Below are 27,876 nucleotides of genomic sequence, written 5' to 3'. Positions count from 1 at the left end.
ATACAAAGCTTCATGGGCACATGCGGGACACAGCTAGATTCACACCAGAAGAGAGGAGTGGATAGTGCTGAAGAGCCAACAATTCCCAAACCAACAATTCCTGTAATTCTAAATCATTGCACTTTTCTTGAAATAAATCTGGCACAGTCATCTGGGTGTCATCGGTTCCCTGGTACTAACCCGCCTGGCATCCCCCAAAGTGGCTTCTCCCCTTGAAAAACCCTTGGCTGTTATCTCCTTTACCTCCTATGTTAGGTCTCCCRAGGGACATCTGTGCATTATTACGCCTTATTTTGACAGCGGCGTTTGTAATGGCTGACCTACACAAAAGCACTTTGCAGAAGGTAAATCCTACTTATGGCTGAAGCCTGTTTAGAAAACTGTTTGATAAAACCTGGAAAATACCACTGAAAAATAAAACAATCTGCTTTGCACGTAACAAATGTTATTTGCTTTAGAAGTCAACTGCGTTCCATTAGATACYGAAGTTTGAAAACAATCTTCAAAGACAACCCTTCTTGTCCCCTTCCCCCAAATAAAATGTGAAAGAGATAAATAGATTAGGCTCCTGTTTGCATATTGATAAGAAAAAGTACATTTACATCAATGTAACCAAATATCTTATCACAGCTGTTACAGACTTCAAGGTTTCTATTAATATGAGCACAAGGAAAATCTCCAACGGTGAAATCAGTTAATTCAACAGGATGACTTTGGTCCTAGTTAGTTTATTGATGTGATGTGAATTACTGTGTTTCGTGGATTTAATGAATTTGCTGTATCTTCTCAGATTATTCCATTGACTTAAGGCTCCTCAAATTCCTCCTGTGTTTAAAACCGATTCACATAYAGGAGTATTTCCCCTGGATTGTGGCAGGGGCTCCCTGCTCTTTGTGAGATTGGCCTCGCGTTTGGTCTGTGCTGTATAGGGAGCACTTTGCAGTGTGTCCAGGGGTGGACATGGCTTTTTAAAAGATATTCAGCTCGTAGGTGATCAGTCATATATAGAAGACATATGGTAAACTATGCAATATTTAGGAACTGTGTGAGGAAAGCATGTTTCTGGCACTTTTTGACAGACGAATATCAGACTGTAAAACAATGTAGAGAGAATTATTTTTGGTTTGTTTGCTTTCTTTTTTACAGTTTGAATCTGTAAGTTTGAATCACAATATGATAGTTTGCATTTTATTTCATTTTTMTTTTATTCTGGGAGGCTGGGATATCACAGCTCCCTTCCCAGGAATGGCTTCACCGAGGCAGGACTAGGGCTGGCCAGGGACACCCTGGTTATTTCTGGGTACGCAGGACATATTTCAGCTTTGTGCTGCTGGTTTAGCATCTTTTGCCAACATCAGTTCACAGAGTTTTTTTCCTCTTTTTTTTTTTTTTTTTAAACCTCCTTTTTTTTTTTTTCTTTTCTCTTCCAAATATCTGTAGGATGCAATGCAGTTATTACCTGACCCCGAGTTCTTCTGGAGTAATATGTCATTAAAAGATGAGTTCCAGGCTATGGAACAGGTCTGCTGATGCAYGCTGAAGTAATAACAAATGACACCGGGAAAGCCAGTCTGAGACATTTTAGGTACAACCTGTAAAACTGGCGTGGCAAGGTGATGTTTTTCCTCACTGGAATTTGTTGACTTAAACGTTCCAGTACAATAACAGTGTCTTGAAAAGTGCCCAGGGTCTGCGTACCAGAGAGTGCCTGTACGAGGGCTTGTCCAGGCTCCCAAACTGGGTGGATCTATGAATAAACCCAAATGTTTGCCCCTGGCAAACAACAATTTGTGTCATTGACATAAGCCATGCCGCTTCAGAGAAAGGCCAAATAGATTATTCTTCCCTCCTTCCCTGGACTGAATTTCATGTTCTCTTTCTTATCTCCATCGAGCTTTCAAAACGGATGCGTTGCCCGGTTGATCGTAACTTTGTAAATTATTCTAGTGCTAAAGAAAGGTATCCTGAATATATCCTGCAAGGCCAAAAGCAACAAAACTCTATTTTAGCCTCTGGAGTAACCAAGCACATTCCAAAAGATGGATACTGTCTTGGACTGCCATTTATTAGGGGTAAATATATTGCAGTCCTTGGAGGCCGCTGAAATTAGAATTAACACTTCTGTGGTCTGAAAGAGGCCTGGAAGCAGAGCTGCACAGCACAGATATGGCTTTTGCGTGGTTACTTCTCACTGCAGAAACCCTACAAAGCAGGTTATTCTTTTAATTTGTGTAATGCTGTAAGTAATGTCTGGTACTGGAAAAATTCCCAGTACAGTAATTTAATTTGGAAATGCACTTAGTTTTTTTCTGTGTGGGAAAAAGATCAAATGTGCACAACTCTGTTCCCACTGTCACCAGGGCAAAATGCAACAAATTATCGTCTGAAGGTATAGCTAGATTTGCTTAACATATAAGTGTATTTCAGTAGACTGACGTACTAATGAAAATTCATTTTGTTGCACAAGTTGTGTTGCTTCTGACAATGCCAAGTCATTAAAGCACCAACTCTTTCAGAAACTCTTTAAGGAAATGCTGTGTAATTCAAAAACCAAAATGCATGGGAACCAGTGATACGTGAGTCTTCACGAGTTTGGGGCTTGTGTTCGCCTTAGATAAGTGTGTTTATCCCAAATCCCTCAACCTCCTAAGTCTGCAAAATTGGGATAGAAAATCTCCTTCAAAAACAAAAGGTTGCAATGATTGTTCTTGTTGTTTTAGTTAAGTGTAATAACACATTGAGATCCAGTCCAAGCAGCTTTCTCTTATCGTGTTTCAGAGCACATGTAAATATGAAGGGGGCTTCTAGTTGGCTAGAACCAACATTCATTGAAATTAAAGCCAAGGTACATATCTTCAGTGGGCTTTGGGCTGGACCTCCAGGACAGGTTGGCATCTTGACTCCCAGCTGCGTAGACGTTTATCAGACTGGTAACTGGAGAGGGGGACTGGAAAATATTGCTCTAATTCAAACTGCAGAAAGCCAAAATGAGAGCTAGAAGAGTAAAAAATGCCAGTTTGTTTTTTGTTTCCCTTTCCCTGCCGAGATCTGTATTATTTTTGGATGACAACTGAGTGAGTCATGTGGGTCTTGGCTCTGGGGTCAGCCTGCGGGACCGGGGCTCCAGGCTCCTTCCCACACAGCTGGGAGCCAGGATGAGCCAAGGTGCCCTGCTCACCRCAGCTGCCTCTGGCTCCTTGGCCCTCTCCTAGAAAGCGTAAGTACCATTTCCACCTGCAAGGTGGTCATCATAGCAGCCTGTCTTTCCCTAGACAGTTTCTAGGACTAAGGGAGCATATTTACATCTTCAGAATTTCACTTTCCAAGGCTAAAGGGAATTACATGGCTTTGGGAAAGGCATATCCAAAACTAGATTGCTGGTGTTGCGAGAGAGAAGTTTTGAGCTTTCTCTATCTCCTCACCTGGCTTTTTTTTTTTTTTTTTTTCCCTCCTGTTAGCCACCTCTGTGACTTCTGTTTTTGTTGTTTTCTCCAAACAGAAGCAGATTGGGCTGTTCTGATCTTCTGTATTAATTAGCTTCAGTAGTAAAACCTAAGGCCAGCATTTCTAGGCAGATACTATTTTTTAATGTAAGTGGTGATTTCTGCCAGCGTTGATGACTTGCCTGCCTGAACGAGCCACGAGGCTCTCAACAATGGCAGTTTTGGTGGTGTGATGCTCAGCATCCAACCCGAGAGCTGATTTAAAGCTGTTCTCTGAGAAATTGCCAGACATAAAAACATGGTTTGTGACCTTCCTTCTTCTTTTCATCCTCCTAAACTGGGTGACATAGTCAAATGCAATTTGGGTGTTGTACATTAAGCATTCTKGAATGGATTTTCTATATCCAAGTTTGCTTTGAAAAAAGAAAATAGGAAAGATCCATACAAGTGATATAGGAGTCATCACAGGGAAAGGAACTTGCAAAAATGTACTCTGATAAGAGAGAGAAAAGTAAGTAAATGCCAAGCCTGTGTGTTCTTAACAAAGCTGAAACTGTGGAGAACTAAAAAACCAAACCCATTTATTAACAGTGAGGTGCTGTTGGCAATTCCTTTCCAAAATACATGAGTGAGGAGCCRTCCTGGGGAATGTTTTCAAAGTTTCCTTTTTCTTTTTCCCAGCGAATCCGGGACTCCAACCTGAATGATTGTTTCATGCTAAATAATATTAGCATTTAAATGGCCCGGCATTGTAGTTAACAACTGGGTGAGAGTAATGGGAGGATGGCRGTGCTGGGTTCGCACCTCTGCTGCTGCCCCTTGTCCATCTGGAGACCACTGCTGCCTCCTGCACTTAACCAGTGTAAGCAGGACCCGGCCCTCCTGCTTTGCACGGGGTWACGAAGATATGCTGTAACTACAGAGAAGGACAGCCCTAGGCCTGTGGTTTAGGTCCAGCCTACAGTCCTGCAAGCCCCTGTCTTCTTGAGAAAAGATTGCCCTGACCAAGTAACCCTTAACAAATACATATTAAAATTTTCTTTCATTTAATAAGCTTGACAAGCTTTTGCCTATAAACAGACTGAAGAGGAGATGTGTATACTCAGGTGTCCGTCCTTATCATCACAGTTGATATGTTGCCATGGAGGAAGGCTATTAATGAGAGGAAATTAAATTAGAAACCCCCTGCATGCATTTATCTGCATACAGCACAGCYTCAGTTTTTAGCAGAGGGAGTTCTTGTGGGAAAGCAATTAATAGATGCAGGTGGGCAGAAAGCAAAAATGCATTTCTTAGACTGCTGGAAGTTGCAGATGGTATTTGGCATATGTTGCGCCTTGGCGTTCTAATCATTTCACCAAATTTCACAGGCACAAGGAGGCTATCTCACAAAAAATGGACAATTAGCAAAATATACTGGGTGTTTGCTTGCTTGGTTTTTTTTTTGTTTGTTTGTTTGTTTGTTTTGTTTGTTTTCCAAAGCTGCTTTCAAAATACATAACAGAGATGCAGTTGCTTAAGGCGGGGGACACAAGTCTTTTGAGAGTCATACAGAAACTTAAAGTACCATAGTCTTATCTGAAGTAGGGTGCCATATCAGTTTGTAGGAGAAAGGATGGGGTGTTCTTAATGCTCGAAAATCCTGAAGTTCAGCAGCAAAGGGCAGGGAGAGGCAAACTAGGTAAGAGGATGTTTTTGTGATTTGCAAGAGAGAGAAGAATGTATTCAAAAGAAAATGGATCTTCTGAAACAAGGACAGATATTCTTGGGAAGAAAGTGCCTATGTGTCAGCAGGAACTTTTTGACCCGGATCTGTGCAAGTGTAGACTAGATAGGGATAAAATCTAAAGCAGATCCTAAGCACTGATAGATTGGTTGTTGTTCCCTTCTGTCACATATTTAGTATTATCTGAATCCATGATAAATCAATATATAATGGTGGAAGAAAAACTAATCCCATAAATGTATTACTGGCTAAAGTAGAAAACTTATCCCCACACATACTACGTGGGCAGGTTCTGTTATTGTTGCTGTCCGACTGATTGCTGGTGCAGAGCTCCAAGGTCTTGCTTTACCTGCTTGCTAGGTCATTCTCTGGGATGTCCTCCTTAAGCTGCACCAGGTGATGCTCATCTCTCTGTCCCCAAGTATGTGACAGTGGGGATGTCATTTAACCACAGGTCACTGAAGTCTTTAAGCAGAGCCACCACAGCAACTCTCTGCAGCAGGGAAAGGAGGTTCCCTTCGCTGCCCACCCGTCCCGGCCTCTCCGCTCCCCAGCTTTGTTCATGCTCTCATCCTGCTCTCTAGGAGCTAATTTGCCCTGCTAAAATGAAGAAACATGGTTCCCCTGCACTCATTTTTCTGTCCCTCTTAGCAGGTTAATTCGTCTCCTGGAGGGGCCAGAGCTGCTGGGGCCAAATGGGCAGGAGCTGGAGGTGGGTGAGTGGATCCCATCTGCAGCCCTCATGAGGGTACCGGTGTGTTCAGCATCACCCAGACCGGGCATCTCCATGGCTTSCCCAGGGACCTCCTGTGTTTGGGGAGGGAAATTCACTTTTGAGCCTCCATCCCATCACTTCCACCTCTGTGGCAATGCTCAGCACTTTCTTGGCTTTGCAGAGTGACAGATGAATTATGTTATAGCTGTAGGTGATTGTCCTTGGTTTAGATACGAGGGGTTTGTAGGTGATTGGCCTTGGTTGAGATGCAAGAGATTTGAGCCCCCAGGTCCCCAGAAGAAAGTCAGGTCCAACGCCAGGTATCGCGTGCAGGCGCTCGGGACCCATGTCACGCACGGGGAGCTCAGGAGGAAACGGCATAAACTGTTTATTCCACAAGTAAACACAGCAGACTATGAAAGAACTGYAAGCAGTATCAAATGCACAGCTTGCACATTGCCAGTGCTTTTACAGTGAACACATACAGTGCAACAGGGTCAACACTGTCAAAGGCACCTAGCTGATTCGGGTGCCTAAGCTGCTCTAAAAATCAAGCAGATTTTTTTAATGGTCTTGGCCGCCTGAGTTTCTTAAGATGTGTGATCAACCTAACTCRGTCTGAATGTGTACAGTGTATTTCCTGAGCTTTTGTCACAAAGCACARTTAATTAATGGCAACTCTTCTTTCTCTTTGCTGCTCAGCTCATAATCCAGGCAAAAAAATCTGTCCGATAACTTTTGTTTCTGGGCTGCAATCCTGTATGATAAGCTACAGCCTAGAAATTCCAGTGATGAGCCCTGCGAGCCCCCAAAACCGGGGCCGATGACAAGAACAATCACCAGCCAACCTCTAACTGCGGCTCCGCTAGTGTGTGCCGCTATAATACAATTTTGTATGTTAAACAACAGATGTCAAACAGAAGAAAGGAAAGAGGCCTTTGCTTTTCTTCTGGTGTGGACCTTGTTCTTGCAAAGCAGCCATTTTTTCAGTTGCCATGACAGTGTTAATAGGAGTTTATCATTTTCCCATGCCTGCTGCATACTAATGAGGGATCAATTCAGGAGTGTTATCTGTAAGGCTAAGCAGGGCCCGGCGCTGCCGGGTCGGGGCGGCATTCACGGCATCGCCTCTCCTTCGGGAGCAAGGCCGGATGCTAGAAGCAGGCGGTTCTGCAGGGCTCGGCGTCCCTCGGGCACGCGGCTCTCGCTGCATCGCCCACCGGGAGCGTTGAGTCACTATTTCCTCATGTGTCACGGGGAAAACCGGTCGTGAAATATTCACCGAGATAAGGGAATTGCTCCGGAGGGGGGTCATGGGGTAGCAGAGCTTTGTGTGAATTTGGTGTAACGCTGGGCGTCGGAAACCTCCACGTTTGGGGCTATGGAGCATCTTGCTGCAGGCAGCCCGGGGAAAGGCGAGTTGTGTCTTCTGCAGGGAAGCACTTGGGGTTTGTGCTCCGGCCCTTGCCGGGCTGGATCCGGCCCCTTCCCTCACCTCCCTGCAGTGCAAAGGGACGAAGGAGCCCAAAGACCAGCCGCTGGTTGGAGAACTGGCACGACTYGGCTTCGAGAGAGGGTGAACAGTTTTACTGTACAAGTGAAGGGAAATACTGTAAATTCCATGATGCAAAATACACATCCAGCCTTATATGCTGGGGGGAAAAAAAAAAGTTCCTGGATTCTTTTTCTTTTTTCAGTTTATCTGCTRCATTAAGTACATTTTAATCAATGATTATTCATATTCATGTTATGATTTGTTGATAGTAAAAAATTGAAATCCAAGAAAGGCTCATTTGGGGAAAAGAAAAAGGAAAATATTTCAAAGACATTGTATTCATCACATTTCTCATGCAGTTGATTTGTATGAGCAAATCCTATAATCCTATGCTTTTTTTTTTTTTTTTTTTTTGTAACTATAAAAGGCCACAGGAATGAGGAGAGTTCTCCATTTCTTCCCTTCCCACCCCCTTAATTTTTCAAAAGAAATCTGAGGGCATTTGGGGCTTTTCTTTTTTGTTATTTGCAGTTGTTCTTTTATCATTATCTTCAGGAAGCAGCATTACCATGCTGCAGATAAGAGGCACATCCAGATGTGCATATCAAAGGATGAACAACTACTTATTAAGAAAAACTTCTTTTGCACCGAGCAAGGTTCAAAGGAATAGTAAAGTCTATGGCATAAGCGACAAAACTGTCTGGCAATTCTGTGCATTGTCAACCTAATGCACAGAACTGGGGGAGAAAACACTTTCATCAGAAAGAAATGGTGGCAAAATGCACGTAGAGAGAAGAAAGGGCACTCAACTTAAAGGGCAAACACACTTCTAAGCACAGAGAGCATCAAGYATTCATTTAGTTCTTCTGCAATAAAAAACATAATTATAATTTATTTTAAAAAAAAAGTKATTCAAGTGATTCAGTTGTGATAACTTTATTGAAATGTGCCTTTCTTCCCCCCCACCCCCGCCAATCCTCTTTTTAACAAAAGGTTCCTGAMGTATTTGAGGTTTTTTTCATGGCTATTTGCAGAGATGTTTGTGTTGCCGCTCATGTTAACTATTCAGATCTGGAATCATTTGGTTGGAATGCAGATTGAGAGACTCACAAGTTCCTATTTGTGTAATCCTGGGAAATGCCTGGGTTTGTAATGGATGCACAGCACTATCTTCATGTATTACTCATCATCTTTGAGACAAATTCGGCTGTCTCTAAACTAAAAGAGAAGTGCGGTTGGCTGGATGCATAGCTGAGCAGTTCTGCAATCACGGCCCCGTTCAGAGATCTGAACTTGGAGATGCCTTAAACAGGGCGGTCACTTTGGCAACTACGATGAGTATAAGAAATGTCACTGACTGTTTTGCTGAGCAAAGAGCACAGAGACAAGCTGACATTAAATAAAAAATTCTGCTGGTAAATTGGCCACAAACACGTTTTTTTTTTTTTTTTTTTTTTTTTTTAATAATGTTTTCCCCTCTCCCATAAGAGGCGAGAGGACTGTGTAGTGTAAACCCCACTTCATTTTCCCCTCGATTCCACCTCAGAGTATTAGGGCGCTAGAAGAAGATTCAAGGAAGCAAATGGTGTTGCTTCTGTTCCAGGTTCYGCATTAGAGCATGGATTTAGTTTTGCTGATGTGGGTGAAGAGCAGCTTTTTTCCCCTCTGTGTCACTGGACAGAGGAGGTTGCAAAGATATCTTCAAGGAAGGGCTGTATTCATGTGTTGTGTCCTGCGCTTTCTGATGATTGTTCTGAGATAATGCAGTAGTTGGACTCTGAGTGTCTGAAATGATATGCCACATCTAGGACCTGATGCATTTTAAAATGCTGCTGAGGTTCAGGAGCCCAAAAATTGCTTTTTTGTGGGGTAAATGTCTTTTGAAGTATGCAGGATATTCTCAGGACTCATCTTGCAAGGTTTTCAGCAAAATTTACTTGAATGCAATGCACTATTTTTCATAGTTACCTGAAAGGCATGTTGATAGATCATTCAGAATCAGCTTTTCACTGTGAGTAAAGTGAAATGTGATCATATTCAGGCTCCCATGCTGGTAACAATATAAACACAAGAGCTTAGCAACTGGCATAATCACTGCAAGCTCCCAAGCTTTTCTCTTTTTTAGCTATGTTGAAAATATGAGATTGCATGAAGTATTATGGTTTATATAATCGTCTCACATGTCTTTATGTTATAATTTCACTCCAGTTTTACCTCAGAGTTTCTAACAGGTCAAGTAACCTTCTGATTTCATTTAAAGTTTCCATTATTCTCTTCTGAAAGGGAAAATCTAGCTCTTGTTTGGACAGCTTTGGTTACTCCAAAGGAAAAATTGGGCATTATAGTGAATACAAAAGATTCACTTTCCATGCATTAGGCTTTTCAATCGCTTTCTTAATGCAAAGTTGGACAGGAGAGTATAGGCAAGGAAAAAAAAAGATCATTTTGTGTCCATGGTCAGATGTCAATATTGACAAAAATAAATGGAATGTAACAATAGATCTTTGCAAAGATGAAGGTCATATGACTAAAATGTCTAACCAGACCTTGCACTACAGCTGTAACTTCCAAGCACTAATGTTGCTTGTGATAAATTGTTGGGGGTGGGGGGTGGATTTTCTCCGCTTTAAAACATGCGGAAGACAATAAGGCTGGAATTTTAAAAACAGCCTCTTTTGGGCAATAATACTGAAGGTAAATCAGAAGCAAAGTGAAATAAGCTTAAAGAAAATAATAATAATAAAAAAGCTCACATAGGGCAGGCATAATAGGCCACAGAGGTCTGTGCACATAATTCCCTCCTGCATTTTTCAAAATTTCTTTCTTCTAAATTTAAATGATGAGCACTATTCCCTCCACCCAGGACAGGGGACTGAATTCCAGTTTGTAAATTGGGTTAATTAGTGATAGTCTGAAAGGTCATTGGCTCAAACTGAAAGTATTCTTCACTTTAGGTTTTCTTTCCTAAGCCAAACCTTTATGAAATCAGCTTTTGAGGTTCTTTCTTTTTTCCATAGTTAACATTATTGTTTTAAATTTAATACGCAAAGCAATGGCTTAGGTGCTGCTGAGCATCCAAGGCTTTTTCCCTAGAGATATTTTCCAATATGTGGCAGCAAAGCATAAACCATCATGCCATCAAGCTGGCTCACACTTTTATCTGTACAGAAAACTTCTGATGCCATTAGGAGTGTCACTGAGAGGCTAAACATGGGGCAAAATCTGGTTTGTGGATGTTTCTAGAAATTTTAATTCATTCACAYTTACAAATGTTCTGAGACCTTTGACTCAGGCTCTTGAGAATTTTGAAATGCTTCATGTGTTTTTTACATAAATACACTCTCCTTCCTTACTGCTTTCACATCATCAATGTTCACATCTCTTTCAGTCTTGTTATAGAAAGGTGTATAGTATAGTCATCACTGTGATATCTGACCGCCCAGATCTCTTTTGTGAGACTAAAAGATAAAATCTGCATTTCACACTGTTCCCTGTTCAGAAATATGGATCTATATCTAATTCAATCCAATTAAATATATATATACATATAGTACTTYAATTTGTGGCTGATTTATAGATCCGATGAAAGCTCCTTTCTGGACATGAAATAATTTTATTAAACAAATGACTCATTTTTTATTGCCACTACAATCTGAAAAGTTCTTTGTGTCTTCTATTATATGTGGAAAAAAAAATGACTATGAACTCGGGAAGACAAAGACAGAAGTTTCACAACCACGGTGTTGTTGTGAGCAGTCTCTCTGAGCTCATTTTGATTACACTGCCCTTTCCCAGCTTTATTCAAAATATTATTTCGAAAGGTTCTTCGGGAAGGGTCATGATCACAGGTACAATGTCAGCTGGTCATTTGCCGAGACATTCACTTCTCAGTCAAATCATCTTACATAAATCTTAAAGGAATGGCACAGTTTGTGCCAAAAGTAGCATGGCACCGAGTTRTTTGTTGGCTATAAATAGTGGGAGAAAAAATCCCAGAGTGCTGTTTGTTGTGGTGGAAAATGTACAGAAACTGTCTCAGTGCTTCACTTATGCAACATAACTAGGTTTAATTTCACTCATTTCTCGTAAGTTCCCCCACACCCTCCTGCAAAATAGTTTGTCTATTAAGTTTGTTTGGGGAAAAAAAAATGTGAATTACTGGTATCAGTATCATCAGAATCGCTTTCATTCTTAAAAAGAAAATATTGCATTCATAAATCTGCATTGTAGATTGCTCCGATGAAATCCAAATTTTTAGTTGCTTGAAAAGATATATGGGTCGATTGCCCCATCCCACTCATCTGCAATGCACAACAAAAGGGTTCTCCACAATGTTTCTAAAAGTGAGTTTGATGATGAGGTGTGAAATGTTTCAGTGATTTGTTTTGTGCTTGTTCCTTTCATTTCTAGATCACTCATGACAAATAGCAACGTATCAGCATTACAAGACAATTTACCACTGCATGAGCTAAAAGGTGAAAAATGTTCCATACGTTTTATATCCCTTTTGTAGTGGCTATACTGCTGTAAAGATGACCGCGGGTCACAGCACTTGTACTCAGCATAGTTTATGCATTAATAACTTTTTCGGCATGATCTCACCCTATTTATTTTAGCATCCTCAGATAAGAGTGACTGTTGCCTGAGCTTCTTTTCCTAGTAATGCCTTTTGTCATGTGATTCAAATAATTGCTTGATATTAGAAAAGCAAAGCAGGAAGCCCTCAGCTGAAGTTTTTCAACTCCATGTATTTGGGGGGGTTGGTTTTTTTAGCTTGTTTGTAGTGACAGTTTAGTTTGTGTGTGTGTGTGCATGCACGTAGGGCTGGTTAGCAGAATTTTGTGCTTAAACTACTCATGTGAATGAGTCACATGCACGCTAGCTACAAAAGGAGCTTTGGACAGTTATGTGCAAATCTCCATTAAGTGGCAAAAATAGGAAAGTTTTACGTGATTCATTCAGAATAATTAACTCATTAACTTCAAACATCTCAGACCTTTGGACAGTCAAGGTCTAAACACCTGGACAAATGAAATAATCTGGTTACATTGCTATACCTACAGTAGTAGTTGGTTTTGGTAGTTTCAGTTTCTAGTTCTTACACTATATTAAGGCTTTCGGCCCTAATCTTTGCAGGAAAGGAGGCCTATGTGATAATGTAGCATCCGTGTCTCTGTGCATATTTCTCCCCAAGGTAACACTAGAATTTGTTGCCTATTCCGACCTAAATTTGCCAGAGAGGGGGAAGTGTCAAAGATGGTGATAGGTTTCATGAAAATTGCCAGCTGGGGCTATGGGGATATCTGCATTTCCAGACTGCCGTGTTCAGTCTGCGTTAGGCTGCAAGTCCAGCTACTCGATATGCAGGAAACCGTCCTTCATTCCTCCTGTAGAAACCCAGTCTCAGTGGGCAGGAATTTTATTCAGAACAGCATTAGGTTATGGACATACTCTGCATCGTTAGAGCGAATAGCCAGCCCAGTTTTTAATGTGGCTTCAAATCTGCATGCTCATGATTATCTTGCTGTAAAACTCCTCCTATTGCACATTGCTCAGCACCCTGTGGAAAGACACCTTGGTGTCTGTAAAGATAAAGCTGTGGAGGGCCTGGTTTGRAATTATTCCTAGATGTGTGTACAGGTCCGGGGCTGTTGGGAGCCTGTGTAAGAGCATCCCTGAGTCCCACCATGTCAAAGCTCGGGTATTCTTCCCAAACACATATTTGCGTTTTTTTTTTCCCCATTATCTGCATGTACTAAAGAGTCCTTGTATTCCCCAATGCATAAAGCCAAAGAGCAGCAAGCTCTTTGCAAACTGTTGGGTTTTGCAGGCACGCTGAGCTGCAGCGTGGGGCAGGCCATGGCGCCGTCGCCAGCAGTGTGGGGCAGGCCGCGGCGCCGGCAGTGTGGGGCAGGCCGCAGCGCCGGCATCGCGGGGCAGGCCGCGGCACTGGCATCGCGGGAAGCCTGGCTTGGCCGCCCCGGCGTTTCCCGCCTCAGCAGGGTGCTCGGTGGGCACCGCTGTGCGTGGCTGCCGCCCCAGGGACGCCCCTCTGCCCCACGAGGGAGCAGGGCACAYAGCAGGGCCTTTTCTGCTCTACGTAGCCATAGTTGTCACTAAGCAAAAAGYGGGAGAACGCGTGAGAAGGAAGCGGGCGCATAAGGCCATCCCATACCATACATGACATCCATGAGGATTTTCTTGTTTTAAGAGACTTTTTAACATGTAAATAGGCGGAAGGAAGCTTTTGTGCCACGGTTCTGTTAAACCCTGTTGCGATGCACAGCACAGAGCACGCAGCAGGGCAGGCACCAGGAGGCAACGCAGCCACCACCACTACACGGGTTATGGCAGCGAGGATATTGCTTTCCCTAAAAAACAAGGAGACTGCATGTACCCTACGTCTCCTTGAAGCTAAGGCAGCTGGGGAGCAGGTTGGGATGGTGGATAATACCCCCAAGCAGTGCCTGAGGTTGGTCTGAGCTGCACAGGGATCTCTACCTGCTCAGTGCCCTCCCAAGCCCCCTGCCCCAYGGTTTTGGACATGGTGCTTCCTTGTGTGCAGCCCTTTCCTTTGGGGCAACGCACAACCCTCCTTGCTTTAAATGCATCGCCTAGAAACTACCTCACGTTTTATTCTGGGCAGCTTGCAGGGGAAGTCTGACTGAAATTGTTGTTTGTAGTCGTAACCGAAAAGCGCTTCCTTTCATGCTTCGTTTTAAACGCAGCTCTGATGCTTGCTAACACTAAAATACAAACTAGTCCCTGCAGTTTAAAAAGCTATTAAAGCACATAGACAATTCTGAGATTTTCTTGTTTCCGTTAGAAATGGCTGATGTTTTGTGTTCGCGTGGTTGCTGAAGTGATTTAGGTCAGGCCTGCTAAACTCTTTTCAACCTACTGCAGGCCCAATAGCATGATTTTTGCTATTTTTGCTTAGGTATATGTGGCGTGAGCATTTCCTGGCGCTCGCCAACACCTCTGTCCTGCATCAGTGTGGTCAGAGACGGTTATTTCTCAGATATGAGAGCCGCAGTGGGGCTGCAGGAGAGGGGCTGCCTGCTCGCTCCCTCCTGACGACGTTCTGCAAAGCAGGGCCCAAAACAGGGGCTGGATTTGGGGTTTTCACCCAGAGAATAGGCAGAGGCCCCCACTTTTTAATTCCTCACGGACATGGCTCCGACTCGCCGCGTTAGCTGAGCAGAGCGCCTTTTACAGCCGCTCTGGTATGTACCAAATTGAAGGAGGAAAAAGAAGCAGCCAGGGCAGTGGGGGAGGAAGAGGAGATCTATAACTGGCATGTTAATAAAACTCCAGTTTGTCACTTCAGCAGCACACCCTGAGTGTAATAACTAAGCTTCCTTTCTATACCCCCTATGAGCTCCTTTGTATTGACAGATGCCATTTGTTCCTTTACGACGTGATAATAAAAACCTTCAGCTTTGCTGAATGTTGTTCTTTTCCTCCCCTGACACTGGGGCACCAAATGGTTTGTACTGCACTCAGCAGGCACTTTTCATTAAGGATCGGGGCATGAAAATGAACTGTATTTGCAAAGCATTTAGCAGCAGAAGTTCTGGTAGTGAATAGGCGGCAGGGAGCATCGCCTGCATGCCAAGCGGGCGCCCTGCGTCTGCTGGTACACGGAGTCTTGTGGGTCTCCACAGCCATGCTCACCTTGGAGCCCAAATGCTCAGATTTCTCCTTGGTCCTATGGGGAGGTGTCAGTTTGCTCAGAAAATTTTTAATCTCCACCCAACTTTGCATGGCTCAGAAAAGTCTCTCTTGGCTTCTTTAAACTTGCAAATATTTTCAGAAGTTTTTTTTTTTAAATGCATACACACACAAAATCAATCAAAACTGTAAAATAGTATCTGAAAACTGGCACCTGAATTGATAACGTAGCCATCATTCAGGAACTCACAAACCTCAGCTGAAAGACTGTGCTTAAGCACTATTGGAGATTCATGCCCATAGCACCTAGTAATGCAATTTGATTTTCAAGGATAGTGAATGCGTGGACTTCCCATTGAGCTCATATGAATATAAGGGCATGTCTTGGATTAACACTCACCTTTGAAAATGATGGTGATAATGAGCAGAGCTTTCAGTGCTATCACCTAAATAGAACACCATAAAAATAATTTTAAAATAAGCAAATGAACAAACACCGTTTGTTCTGTGTATGTTTGGGTTTGTTTTTCTTTTTTAAATCCTGGGAGAAAAATAGGGTTTCTGTAACTCCATAAAGGATATCTATTGTAGGTTTTGCTGCAAGTAATACATTTAAGCTAATCAAAACAAGTAGTACAGCCCATAACAATAATGCATAGAAATTATTCATTGTTATTTAAAAGAAACAGTGATTATTAAAAAAAAAAAAAAAAAAAAGAGCACTGAGCTGGAACACAGCCCCATACCATACTTTCAACTACTAATAAAATAATTTATTCTTTCCAAGACAATATTCTAGCAACGTATCACAAGCATCTGCAGTGCTGCAATATGACCATGTTATTTTTTAATTTGTTTATTGTAATCCCTCACAGTTTATCATTTTGGCAAAATATCTGTTAAAAAAAAATGTTTATTAACCACAAGATGGGTAATAATAACTGTTATCATCCCTCCCTGATCATCCAGGAGAGACTTTTATCACTAACATTATCACTTGTTGCCAAACAAGTACAGAGATGTTAGCCCGGAGGATGAAATAGTTTAATCATGGGGAAACAATTTGCAGTGCACAGATCTCAGCTGGTTCCCCTTTCATCTGCTCTCAGTTACTAAGCGACTTCTGAAAATCTGTTTTGTAGCTGTAATAAAATTCATTCTGTGGTCTCGCACACACACACCAAATGGTTTGCCTAATTCAGAAGTGTTACAATCATCTGGAACAAAGAGAGAATTCATAAGTTTTGAGGGGAGTTACTTTAGGTTTTTGTTTGCTTTTTTTTTAATTACATTAACATGATACTCGTCTTCTAAAAGTAGACGATGCCTCCTGGAGTGCATTTTCCATATTAAGAAAAAGAAATTATAATTTGCAGAAAATTTAGATATTTGTTAGTAAGYAAGTGATATACTATTATATGTAAAGGCCTATGTGAAATCCTTGCCTCATTTGAGTCACTCCAAGAATTTTGTGTTTTTGTTCTTGTGCTCTTGAAGCAAACCCAATGGCAAGCCTTCTTTTGACCCAAAGGGACAACATATTCTAATATAACACTTTGAGTTCAGATAAATGGCTTTTTTTTTTTTTTTTTTTTTAAAAGCATATGAGCACGACTAACTTCTGTGCTTACGTGCCTTATTGAGCTGGTGATAACCCAAGAGTATCACAGTGACGTGAAAGCATCAGAAATTGATTTGGAGTGAAGCTTCCCTTGAACTTCATGTGGTCACAGCTCACTTGAAGGGTTCATCCCTGAACCTAACGTGGGTGTTGTTTTGTTTGTTTGTTTTTCTAACTCTATTTTTTTTTTTATCTTTTCATGTGATAATGACAGAGAAGTGCCCACAAAAATAACTTTATTTAATCCCTACTTTTGTCCTCTTTCACTTTTTTTCAATAATGTTTTTGGCTAATAGAAGACAGTATACTTATTCAATCCTTTTTCTTAAATATGTTGAAAAGTGGGCCTTTTATCTATAGTTATACTGTTCCCAAATGCCAACAGTCTCTCTTTGTAGTCCCCTAAACAAACTTTTTGAATTTTATTTTCAAGTTTATTTGCTACGATATAAATCATTTCCATGTAGATGGACTAGTCTATTGGCTTCCAATTAGCTCTCTGAATATGCCTGTTTCTTAGATGTTAATTCCCATTAGCAATATATAAAAAATGTCTGTTGTAATACACCTTAAGAAGGTGCTCTATTATGATCTTCAAACCACATCTGAATTCAAGAAATGGAAATAAATGTCTAAAGTTTTCTGTGTTATCTTATCTCTTCCTCTTGCTCAATAAAAGAAGTGCTTTTGCTGAGCAGGAGATAGCATCTCTCTGTATGCACAAAGTGGTGAGGTTAGCTCAAAGAGCTCTACACTCTTCTCAGGCTCAACATACTGTAGGCCGTTATTGTGGTCATGCAGTAACCAAGAAGAGAATTTTTCATTCACTCTGAAAAAAGGAACTAGCAGAAACCGATCTGCACCAAATCACAGATACACGAGCGTAGGTAGGGCTAATGTATAGAGAAAAGCAAAGAGAACCCTCTGATTTTTACCAGGCGAGCAAGGAAATTCGGTTAGGTCAGGATGTGTCTCCATCATTAGTATGTCAGGTTGGGTCTACGTGTTACATCAGTCTCGGAAGGGCGATTGKTTTTTTACTGTGCTACAAAGGAGACAGACAAGATTCAAACACTCAACCTCAAGCTTGTGAGCAATGGTGTAGAAGCCAGTGGGGGGTGAATTAAGTGAGGGCAGAAGTTAAGCCTTTGGATTAGGCTGGTGACAGTCGATGTTGTTTGGCTTCGAAGAGTATGATTTTCTATGAATTACAGCAGCATGGCTGCTTGTGCCCCCATGATATCACTCACTTTTTTTAGTCGCCCCGGTTATACTTTTGAAGTCCCACACGGTGAGTTTGCCAGAGCAGAGATCAAGGTGGGCAGTTCCCAATGTGCCGCAGAGCAGACCTGCTCCGTGATGCACCACTGCAGCTGTGTGAAGCAGAAACAGTTAAGGATTGAGAGCTGAGCGAGAAGGTAGGCTGCAATTTCCATGCTGCACATGAGTGCTGCTACCAAAGTTACTGTTAAAATCCATCTTTGTTCACTGCATCACCAGTGACAGTGGGAATAGTTGTGTACGGGATAAACAGGGCAAGATGGAGATCTCTTATAGCTCTTCCGTCAGGTGCACTTTGTCCTCATGCTTCASACATCTCATTAGACACTACAGTTAGTGAAAATCTCATGTGTCGTATGAAATGTAAATTTAGAGAGGAAGAAATGCCGAGAGGAAGAAATGTCTAGAGGAAGGATGGATATACCTGCGGACCCTGACAACCSATGTTCAATCCCCTCCATCTGCTGCGAATTTCCCTCATAACCTTGAGCACCTGATCTCTTTTTGCCTCAGTTTCACCCTTTATACAGGGAAGTGTGCAGATTATAGCATTTCCCAACGGCAATGTGATGTTGTGACATATCATATTCAGATACTATGTAATAGGGACCGTATAAATTCCATAGGTAGTTTATCTGATCCAGCAGTCATGAGTCTGCCTGTCTGAAAGTTGCTGCTCCTGATAAGAACATTCCTGCTCTTAAAATTCCTTTATGAGAAACGAAGAAGGAAAGTCTCGGCCACGTTCTGGAGAGCAGGTGCTTTTGCGATGGTAGTGCAATGGTCAAACCCTGCTTGCAGCTCCAGTGATGGCATTTTGGGACAGAGATTCTCTGTAAATGGGCAGCCCTAATGCTCAAGAGAGAGGCAAAGATTTGGCAGGCATTTTCTGCTGCTTTCTGCAGCACTGAGGTGGCCCTGGAACCCAAACCATAGTGTCATCGCTTTATAACTGTATAGGAATGTTTAGTTACTGCTTTCATGTGTCTTTAGCACATGGAATAGCACATTAATGGAAATTGTCATGAGACCATTTGAAAATTAARATTTTAATTTATTTTAATAGGCATGAAAGTTCTTGATTCTTGTTGCTTTTGAATGAAAACAAATTAATCCATTTTAGCTTTTTGTAGTGCTTTTGCATGAAGTTTTAACTTGATTCTACAGATTTATATCTGTATATATGTATCTGACCCTCTGAATGTCTTTATTCATAATGGCATATCAGCTAACTCTTAACTCTAAAAGGGTGCTGTATTATATATCTTCTGCTGTCCATCTAACCAGAAGACCTCCCCAACACCCTCTTCAAATTACAGATTAACTTTACAAAACTGTTCTCAGTGATTATTATTGCTATTTATTATCATTGTGTTATTTGATCAGTGAAATTTGAGGATTAAGATATTACTGTACAAGTTGCTATATCTTTATTCCTAGAGTGGTTTGCAAAAATAGTACTTTTCTCTTAATTTACAAAGGAAACTTCCTTAAGATTGTTAAAAATTCCATTCCATTCCATCAAAATGCTTTGATCAGATGCGGATTGTAACAATTCAGAGCATGTGTAACAGACCCCCTGCCTTTCCTCTCTACCTTTTCCTTTCACCTTCATACAGTCAGCCCTACAGTATTAATTCAAATTATGTGCCTATTACTTCAGCAGGAGAAAAGAAACGTGACTTGACTAGTTCTGTTTATAGAGGATATAATCATTAGAATAAAATAACAACAAAGCTCAAAACAGCTAAATCACCATCTATATTTAAAACTGACCTCAAGCCTTTCTTGTAACAAAAACACCGGTGATGACTTCTGAAGCGTCACAGACCTCCACTTTACAGTATTTTCCATTTTTAACAATGTACCTCATTACCTTTTGTTACAGTGTTTTTTTCCCATCAACATTTATTTATGTKCTGTTCCTACGGTGGTTCCTCTTGGGCTTAAAAGGTAAGGCTGTCGTATCAGTGGCCTGAACCCACGTTAGTTGAGCTCTCTCTGATATAAATATCTTAAATCAATACAGGCTTCACCTTATAAAATGCACTTTTTTTTTTTTTTTTTTTTTTTTTTTTTTNNNNGATGCAATGTATTAAAATCCACGTGGAACTAACTTTTCTTTCTCTTCTCACTCCCGCACTTCCCCATATGTGGCTCTGATTTTCCCCTCAGGGTACCAATGGGAGGTCTGGAAAAGTCTTGGGAACCTTCAAAGAATGTTAATATGTACTCCACTGCATTTTTAGTTTAGAATAAAGTAAGAATTTTTATTTTTCAGGATAGACAAATGTAACTGCTACTTTAAAATAATATATATATATATATGTGTGTGTGTGTGAGAGAGAGAGAGAGAGAAAATTCCCCATTTTCACAAAAAAAAAAAAAAAAGTTTAATTGTATTTCATGTCRTTTGGCACCCAGGGTATTAAGCATTTACAGTTCCTTGTAAAATGTCTGGGCAACACTGAATCTTAATTTTCCTGAGATTTTTTTTTCTTGATAAGAAACTTCCACTTAATGGCCCAATTCAGCATTTGCTATTCAGTCCTTAAGCGTTTTGTTTGCCTAAGAGCGGAATCTGGTCCTGGATATCTATGCTGATCTTTATAAACCTCAGCCGGTGCTATGATACTTGCCACTGTGAATACTGTGATTATAATCACAAATGGGAGCAGAGCTTTCTGTTATATGTAGTTCTGCTGATAACAAGAAGCATTTTTAAGCTCAGATGCTCAAGCACACAACAGCAAAAAAAAAAAAAAAAAAGGCACTTTTAGATAAATAACCATTTTTCAGTGGTGATCAACATTCACTCCCTCATTTTACCCCCTCTTGAAAAGTTAGCTGGTCAGTGCTGCAGATAAAGACTGTGAAATCTGATCACTGGAACTAAAATGGACGGCTTAGCTGCCTAATCTCCTCCATCCCGTTATCATCAGCTCCCTGTCCCCTCCCCACACCATCCTCAAAATTGGGAAATAGCTCCAGACTTATGGGAATACGCTGCTGAGCTAAAATAAACGACCTCAGAGAGCACGTGCCCACAGCCACCRGCCCCAGGCTGCCCCGATTGTGAGACCCAAGGGGGTAATGGACTTTTGGGGAGATTTCAACATTTCTGATCAACTTCAGAACGCTGATAATTCCCTGTCATGATATTAATAATGATATTTAAAAAATCTGATAATATATTCCTAATGTGTAAAATCTGTCTTTATCTCTGCAGACTGAAATCTTGCAGATCTGCTGTGCCATTTTTCACTTGAATATTGGCCTGCACCAGGAAAATGGGATCTCTCATTTATACAGTGCACCCAGCATCACAGCTTSCAGATACAGCTCAAAGAACAGTCCCCAGCACCCCACAGCACCCTGGCTTTGCCTCCTCAGTACTCAATATTCAACTGTGTTTCTTTTGCACCTTTTTCTGGACTTTGCTGGAAGGGGCTGCACGTTGGTTCCTATAACCTGTCGCTCTCATGCTTTTCCCAAAGCCTTGATAAGCACTCAAAGGCTCGCTGTCTGGTCAGTGCATAAGTTTTCTTACCAAAGGCCCTTTACCAGAGTTGCTGAACAAGAAGCAAAAATAATATGTATACTGACATCACGTGTGTCTCTTTTGCATCTATAGACCTTACTGAGCTCCACAATGGAGGGGAAAAACATAATTACTTTTTTCTTGGTAGTAATTGTCATGTTCAACTAAATCTTAATCTTAAATTGTAAAATCATGTAAGGTGTTTATTCCATGTATCTGAAGCACACAGAAACTCTTATAATAACTCAGATTTATCTGTATTAGGTGCTAGAGAAGATACTACAAAAAGACAGTTCCTTTTCCAAATTACTGGGACTGAAAGGTAAGAACCCTCCTCCCACCCAGTTTTTCCTTCAGATCTGGGCTTCTGCTTTGGGCTGAGAATGATATCTATACCCTGGGAGATGGTGAAAATCTCCAGGAATATAGGAAATCAGCTTTGGTAAGAAAATAAATGATAGTCCRTTGTTATTATATAGTTTATATTTCTTCTTTTTAATTTCAAATGAAGTGTGCTGTATCCAAAAAGAGAGATATTTTCTATGCGGTATTTCCCATCCCCCTTACCCAACCAAGGGCATATTTAAAACTTGAGGGCAAATGTTCCATAAAACACTGCCCAGCCCTTTGCAAATTCCCTGCATAACTCTCACATGCATCCTCTAACTTCAGTCCATCCCTACTCCAAAGTTGTAATTTGCCCTCTAGTCCTTTTTTTTCTCCCCTTTTTTATTTTCTTTATTTACAATCTTTAAGATATCAATTAGCTGAAGAGATGCACTTAGAGCTTTGCTTCAATTACAGATCCCTCCATTTCAAGTTATGTGCTCTGTTGTTTTATGCTAATTTGAGTGTCCTTTCGCATGAAACATCAGTCTGAATTCTCTAATTGTTCCCTCCTTATCTGAGATTTGTCTCCTGCTTTCCACCCTTGGGTGTGGTGATATACATCCCACATATCCCAAAGGCTGCCTCTTTTGCCTGTACCTTGGTTTTGTTAAGGAAATCCCCTTTAGGCAGAACCACTCAAGCCAAAGAAAAAARTACCAGTACCAATGCTGACCGTTCATAAAGTCCTTTTCTTTCTGCAGAGCTTACAAAGATGCACAAAGAAGTGTAAATGTGCCATCTGCATTTTACAGGTACATAAATTGAGGCATAGGATGGAAGAGTACATGTGATAGACCTGARTAGAGACAAACCTGATATGGATAGCTGGTGGCTTTGAAGACATTATGTCCATTTTTTCCAAAAATGACAATGGTTTTTGGAAAGGGTGGTATAGCTGGCAACAACTACAGGGGTTATCATGGTTTTTATTTCTTCTGTATCCATTTTCATATCTTGTCTCAAATATAGATTTTTAAAGTAATTGTTAGTTCCATTGTGGACATCAACGCTGAAAAAGAGAGATTCTRTCTTCAATTTAATTGTATCAGTGCTTTCTATCCCAGCCTCCAGAGGTATCCATTCTTTTTTCTTGTGAAAACTTTTTGGTGCAGAATAAATTAAATAGTGTTATTGGGGTAGAAATGTTAGTTTGGTAAAGGTTGTTACTGTGAGATAGAATCTGGGGAACCAACTGGTCTGAAGCATTCAGCAGAAAAAGAAAAAAAAAAAAGAAAAAAGAAAGAAAAGGAAAAGAAAAAAAAGAAGAAAAAGAAAAAAAAAAGAAAAAAAAAAGAAAAAAAGATGCCCTTGAGTATTTCAAGGAAGCAAAGAAAGCCTGTCTCCATGCCAGCAATCCTGATTGAAAAATGACACTAGACTTTATGGCTACAAAGACACAATATTGTATATGACACTTTCATTCGTGGTCCTACTCCTCGCCCCCCAAATCTCTGCTGCTATATATTAAGTATCCCCCTTGTGAAGTTAAAGTAGCTCATAAAAGTGTTAAGTAAAAAGTCAAAACTTACATGGGAACTGTTACATTTTCTCTGTGTGGCCATAATGAGGTTATTTATGGTACATGTAGGAAAGATTAAAGGTTTTCATAATAAAGGAAAGCAAGAGCTCAAGAATTGGGTGCCTCCTAACAGCACTGACTCTCAAGACAGGATAAATCACCCAAGCAACCATTAAAACTTCAAGAAGATTGCTTGTAAACCTCCAAGCAATGCCAATAAAGCATATTCCTTGCCATATAGCAGTCCATATGGTGGAGCTCAGCAGTTTTTCAAAACTGAGRGCTATTCACAATTTAACCCTACTGTCTTTTTCCTTATAGGGCATGGTGCCAATGAGCCACTATCAAATCAATGCAATCTTTAAATGTGGGAGGGCGGGGGGTGTGGGGAGCAAGCTGCAATCTCGGGGAAAGTTAACTTATCCGGAGGTGAAGTCCTCAAGAGCAGGAAGAGGGCTTTGGATTCCCATGTTTAAGAACTCGGCACTTCCATCGTCCTAGTTCCTGCAGGTCTCCACTGTACAAAATGCTACAGACCGGTTTTTACTGGTGCTCAGGAAGTTTGGAAAATATCCCAAGGCCCCTCAAGGTTCTGGTTCATTTACATTTTAAAAAGTCAAGTCTGCCCATCCTTCCACTCTGAAAGGCCAAGGTAGTGAAAACTGCAATAAATTACAAAGTAAGCTTGTGTGTGGCGTAGTGTCAGCAACTGTATAAGCCAAAACCAGAAATCCTCCCTCAAAGTTTGCGCCAGAGATAAGCCCCAAACCAATTATATTGTTTCTATTTTTTTTTTTCAGTCTTTTGTCAGGAAAATCTAATCTAGATTCAGAGGTTTAATCCCAGTGACTCAGGCTGTACCAAAGTAATCACAGAGGACACCGGGGAGGAATGAATACGTAGCAGCACTGACTGAAGAGAAGTTCTCAGAGGTGGCCAATTTAGTGTCTGGGCCAAGTTCTGTTTCTTTTGTTTCACTTTTATTTTTCAGTGTTTACTCAGGAAAAGTTACCAAGTCAGATATTCATGTTAACTCTTAAAGTTGATTTAACATACTTATGGAGGGTCCTAATTGTGAAGAAAGGCTACAAGCCTCTCCTGGCAATCCCTTGTGTGTCTGTGAGGGCATTTGGATAACACATTTATTTCCTGCAATGAAAATTTCATCCACATGGCGGTATTTCTAGTGTAATTATTTAAGAAATCATTGTGGTGATAATAAAGATAAGGAAAATCCATTGGTATTTGTATAACTCAGATTTAAGCAAGTGTTCAGCTCTCAGAATGTTTTTTTTTCCAGACAATATTATAAKAAAAATTATTGGAGTATAAATCAATAATGCTAGTACATCAGCTGATATAATTTGATATAATCATTATATTAGTCTTCATAGAGTTATTCTCAAGCTATACTGAAGTTATTGTCTTATTCAGCTGAAATCTGAAGGCATATCTGTCCATTGCCTTTGGCACATGTATGAACTGGGATTTAACAGAGAACAAGCTGGATCCAAAGTGCTTGGCCATTCACACCAGGCTGCAATGCCGTCTCCAGCTGTGGATGCTGTAGTGACTGTTGCCATCCACTACCTACAGAACTAGCTTTCAAAAGYAAAATACATGCAAGACTCTTAGCAAGATCAACGAAAGCTTTAAGTGTTTAAAATCTCTGAAAAATAGGTGGTAACATGATAGGTGCTAACATGGGCAGAACYGAACTCTGTGTCTCCTGGGCTTGGGCATCAGCGCCAAACCCCTTTGGCCTCGGTGCGTATTTCCCTTCCCACAGGAAGGGTACCACGGGTACCAGTGTCCACACTGGGAAATGGGCACCGGGATTGTTGGGGGTCCTGGGAATGATCCTCTCTCGCAGTATTAGCAAGGCAGGAGCCCTGAGGTGGCTGCGAGATGCCAACCCGCACTGCCAAGAGATGCTCCTGCCCTCCTGCATATCCACCTCAAAGGAGCTTCTGGCCCAACGCACAGCACAAGGGAGAAGAGCTTCACATTCGGGGATAGAAAAGGGTATTTCATGCATAGCCGCTTTCTTTTCTGTAGGAAGGCCAAATTCACAAAAGAGTCAAGCCTACAGTAAGAGCAAAGCTGAGAAAAATGATCTGTGAATTAATAGTAAAAACATATAGTGAATGTTATACAAGTCCACTAAATTTTCCTTACTGTCTATTCCCCCTCCTTCACTCCTCAGAAATCTGTGTGTTGCTAGCACAATATTACGATTTTCAAGTGCCCTTCTGAAGGAACCATCTCAGTGTGGAGCAGGATCGTTCAGCAGTGTATCCAGAAATGCCCATGAGATTTCCAGTCAGCATGGAAATCTTACAAAGGACACCAAAGATAACTGCGCTGGCTCTTCTATTGCATTTCCATTTTATGGCATCTTTTTATATTCTGTAGTAGGCTTTTCTGAATAAAAATGAGACAGTCTCTTAAGAGGCCTTTTTATTATTTGCATTTGGCAAAAACAGCCTTAATGAGCTGTTAAGAGTCATTCCCCACTCCTATTGTTGGAGATGCATGGGAGCCTGTAAAGTGTTGAAAAGCCAAAAGACAATTTATGATCCCTGATGCTATCCCTTCCTGAGACAATTCTTCAGAAAGGAAGATATCTGAGGAATAGGAAGTCCCATTATTYAAATGCCTGAGTAACTTTTACTGGAGTCATAACTGTGGAATTTGCTATTTTCATTTCAGCATTGTTTACACTGCCTCTTTTCCCCTTAAAAGCAGCAGTGCAACGCGAGCGCTGCATGGGCATTCAAAGCTGCAATGCTAAAGAATGGGAAGATGACTAAAGTGAAATCTGCCATTCTTTCCCAGGCTTGAATAAATAGCACCAAATTCCAAGAAAATACCCATCAATTTATAAAACTTTTTTTTTTTCTTCTTGATTAATACCTGGAGGAAGAGACCCCTTTGTCAGCACCTTAGCTTGGTGCACCCAGACCTGGGAGGTGTAATGAACTGCAACTTGCTGCCATATGGGACGAGAGGGTTATTCAGGGCAGTGGGAAAAAAATGAAACAAAGAGTTTCACAAGTTTCTGCGGCAGACGGATGTGTGGGTCTTGGCATTGTTGTCTCTTTGAAAATGAGCAGCAGACAGTAAATGTCGGAGGTGTTTGCTATTGACGGAGGGTGCTGAAAAGACAATCAAATATTTGTGACAAAGGCAAAGACCTTGGATGTTATCATTGACACTCAGACGTCTCGAGGAAAAAAACAAATATCGCATTCCTTGCACTGTCTCTTACTGTAAATGACAAAATGACATCTTTCAGCCGGCGCGTGTGTATTGATCTGCTCCAGCCCTTACCAACTTAAGTACCGCAAATGGGTGAGGGATAGGTATGTCTGTTGGACGGTAATTAAGTGATATTCTCACTGTCTGAAGAAAGAGACAACCCAGTGAGGCCTCCAATTGCTTTTTTTTTTTTTTTTCCCTATCTTGAAAGAGCTGTGATCATTTCCACTACTAAAAACAAATAAGGCATTAAAATATGGAAAGAATAGAGCTCTGTTTTAACCTCTTTTGGGGGGAGGTGAGGGGAAGGCAGCTATGTTCCTTTAGAACAATACTTTAAAAAAAAAAAAAAAAAAAAAAAAAAAAGGAGAAAAGGAGAAAAAAGGAGAGGGGGAGTTCTCTATCATGATACTTGTTTCACGCAACTTGTTTTATAATCTTTTTTAGTGTATTGTATTTTTTCTATTACTAGATATAATAGTCATTTATAGTTTACTGTAAGACAATAAAGTTTCCAAAAAAAAAAAAGCAACTTTGCCCTCCTCAAGGTGCCAGCAGAGGTATTAATTTTTAGTTCTGTCTCCAAGGAAACATGATAAAATATCAGCTCCTGCAGTGATTTTTCCAGATCTAATTTCCATTGATTCCAGTCTCGGCCTGATCTCTAGTTTTTCAGCAAGATCATGGCTTTCTGCTTGAGCTGGATTTTKGAAATCCCCTGGAGCATCCAGGCCCGACTCCGACCTCCCCTCCTGAAATGAGCAGGGCGACTGTGAGACTTGCTCCTTTTTCCATTAACAGCGATATAACTGCTGTATAATTTGGCTTCCAGTGAGGCAAATATTGCCACGCTGCTTTGTTAAAGCCTGAGTGCTTTGTCTGAAATGTAATCATCAGCAATTACCATGTGCAGAGCATTTTGTCACAGTTTCTTACTGCTCGTGCACCAGCCCTGCATAGTCAATAGCGAGACCCCAGGCCAGGCTCTTGCTGGTGGGAGCTGCTATGGGGAGAGTGGCAATAAAGCCGAGCAAATTCGCAGCAGCTGGATTCTGGGCTCCTTCCACGGCTTCCGATCATTTTAATCTGTTCTCTCCTTCTGTAATTTTATTTGCATAAAACACAACACAATAATTTGACGACTACTCACCCTCACACTGTGCATAGAAGTGAAACCACTTACTGCTGAACTGAGCAATCAATTCTCCTT

The 27,876-nt window shown here is 41.1% G+C and overlaps 1 long non-coding RNA gene across 2 annotated transcripts in view; it reads left to right on the top strand.

The window, feature by feature from the left end:
* The window catches only part of LOC112949682, a 51,388-nt gene extending 28,646 nt beyond the window's left edge, over positions 1-22,742 (top strand). The window contains exons 1-3 of one of the 2 annotated variants that reach the window (XR_003249855.1): positions 19,848-19,908; positions 21,761-21,818; positions 22,588-22,742. This is a non-coding gene — a long non-coding RNA (uncharacterized LOC112949682). Of the gene's footprint in view, positions 1-19,847; positions 19,909-21,760; positions 21,819-22,587 lie in introns of those variants that run through there. The other variant, XR_003249854.1, reaches the window with a different exon arrangement.
* Positions 22,743-27,876: the final 5,134 nt, after the last annotated feature.

The sequence above is a fragment of the Nothoprocta perdicaria genome, unplaced genomic scaffold (genome assembly GCF_003342845.1).
Source record: "Nothoprocta perdicaria isolate Ctin4 unplaced genomic scaffold, notPer1 scaffold_3, whole genome shotgun sequence".
NCBI lineage: Eukaryota > Metazoa > Chordata > Aves > Tinamiformes > Tinamidae > Nothoprocta > Nothoprocta perdicaria.
The sequence above is the reverse complement of the archived record's forward strand: the minus strand, read 5'-3'. Positions and strand labels throughout refer to the sequence as shown.